Genomic DNA, 2,308 nt, shown 5'->3' on the forward strand with positions numbered 1-2,308 from the left:
GGGAACAGAGCCAGCCACCCTTCAGTGGCAGAAGGCGCGGCCTCAGCTGTAGCCCCGGGTGCCTGCGGTGGCCCAGGGCACGGCCATGGCTGTCAATGTGTTGGGCTGCAGCACAGGGCAGGCCGGAGCTCAGCAGCCTCAGCAGAGCCCAGGGCTGCGGCCCTTCCCTGCCGGGGCCCGAGCCTGGCCCGGCCCGGCCCGGCCTGAGCAGCCTGGACTGGCCCAGGGGATGGGCTGCGCCCGCCCGCTGTGCCCACAGGCTGGGCCCAAGCCTTTGCAAGAGGCTTTCTCCCAGCTTGGCAAAACCTCGGCCAAGTGTCCCTGTGCTGTGCTGAGAAGAGTAAAAAACCCCCTCAAATTTAACCCTGCTGCCCAACGCATGAGGGATCCCTGCACCCCTTAGGAGAGGCCATCAATACTCCTTTGTGCCTCATGAGGGATCCCTGCACCCCTCAGCAGGGACCTCAAAATATCCCTGTGTGCCTCCTCAGGTCCAGGCCCAGATGATGCCACAGAAGGAAATGTGCCCTCAGCCCAGGGACGCTCAGCATGGGCTCCCCCATCCCCTCGGGGCCCCGCCGCTGGGCACAGCAGCCCCTGCCTGGTTCCTGCCTGCCCACACCGTGGCCATCCATGGCTGCTCCTGGGCATGGAGCTGAGCCACTGCTGGTGCCGGGTGGGCTTTGCTGCTGTTACCACACGGACATAATTGTGAAAACTTTATTCTTTTATTTGAATATGAAATATGGGCCAAGCCCTGCCCTGGCAGACAGGGGATGCCCACCTTCATTCCTGGCCGGGGAACAGGACCAGGAGGCTGAGGGGCAGAGGGTCTTGTTGTGGAGGGGTGGGTTTTGGGACGGCCTCCTGACGCTGCTGCAGCCATGGCAGGGCAGATAGGGGCAGAAGTGGAGAGCTGGGATAAACTGTCAACCTCCCGCTGCCTGTGTTCTTAGGCTCATCTGCTGACGATGCACAGGAGCATCTGTGAAGAGAGGAGGTGGCTGAGGCCCCAGCTGCCAGTGGCACACAGGGACCCTCGTGCACAGCAGGGCCCAGAGCTGGCAAGGCTCCCCAGCACGGCTGGAGCTGCTGGCACAGCTGGGCCCAGCTGGACAGCTGCCCCTCAAGGCCCCGGCCAGCAGGGCACGGCTCTGGGCAGGGTCCCTGGCCAGGAGCGGGCCCCAGAGCACCTCTGCCTTTCAAGGGCAATCTCGGCCCTGCTCTTTCTCTTCCCCACCTCCCTCTGCCTCTGCCCCGAGCCCCTGGGGCTGCTCTTGGCCAGGCAGCCTCAGTGGGAGCCAGCTCTGGCTGCAGCCCCAGCGGGGCCCCCAGGACAAGGCCCAGCAATTGAGAGGCCACTGGAAGCACTGGGCAGCAGCAGAACCCTCAGCAGAGTTATTTGGACAATCATGGACTGGCCACAACCCCACTGCAGTCTCAATGGGAATGTTCCCTGACCACGTTAGACTTTCAAAAGAAGCTGTTGGAGGGGGAGAGCAACAAAACACTCACTGTTTTCTCTTCCCGATTCCAAATACCGGATTCCAAACAAGCACAACACAAAGACAAGCTCCAAACAAAGCAGAAATGCCAGTATTGCTAGCCAGTAGCCTGTTTCCTGATAGAAACCCCTTCCGAGGCCATCCTGGGCATTGGGAATACGTGTTGTGGTGCCGGCTGCATCTGTGGGAGCAATGGGGAGTGTGAGCCCGTGCTGTGCTGCACTGCTGAGCTGGCAGCACGGTGGATACGGGCAGGACGTTCTCTGTTTCCCCCAGAGCTGGGGCCTGCAGGCACCTTGCCGGCCCTTGGCACAGGCTGTGCCAGCCAACAAAGCCCAGCAGGCCGGGAGGAGAGCCCGGGGGCAGCGCAGCTGCTTGGGCAGTGGCTGCTGCCAGGGACACGGGCCAAAGCCATCCCTGAGCAGCCACTGCCAGCCCTGGCCCTCCCTGCCCCGTGACAGCTCCCCCAGCCCCAGGGGACAGGCTCAGGCCCTGTCAGGACCCAGCGCAGCCCCTGCCCAGTCGGGAGCCAGGGCTGGCTCTGGCCCTGGGCTGGTGGCAGGGCTCCCGCTCGGGGCTGCTCCTGTGCCTTAGGCCTCTGGGCACTCAGGGCCAGCTCCGCAGCAGCTGCAGCGCCAGGGACCTTGCTGCACCAGTCCCGTTTCCCCGGGGCTCTGAACCAGCTCCAGAGGCCTGGAAGCCGAGGCGCCTCCAGCTTTGGCTGCTGCCGGGCCGGGCAAGGGCAGGCCCTGGGGGAAGAGCTGCTGTCACACAGCCCCAGCCAGGGCTGAGCCCGGCACAGC

At 64.3% G+C, this 2,308-nt stretch overlaps 1 long non-coding RNA gene across 1 annotated transcript; it reads right to left on the reverse strand.

Moving 5' to 3' along the window:
• Positions 1-709: 709 nt before the first annotated feature.
• Positions 710-1,682, reverse strand: LOC135307315 (uncharacterized). Its single transcript, XR_010368019.1, has 2 exons — positions 1,516-1,682; positions 710-985 (listed from the first exon to the last, which is right to left on the reverse strand). It is a non-coding gene; the product is annotated as an uncharacterized LOC135307315 (long non-coding RNA).
• Positions 1,683-2,308: the final 626 nt, after the last annotated feature.

The sequence above is a fragment of the Passer domesticus genome, chromosome 9, assembly GCF_036417665.1.
Source record: "Passer domesticus isolate bPasDom1 chromosome 9, bPasDom1.hap1, whole genome shotgun sequence".
NCBI classification, from domain to species: domain Eukaryota; kingdom Metazoa; phylum Chordata; class Aves; order Passeriformes; family Passeridae; genus Passer; species Passer domesticus.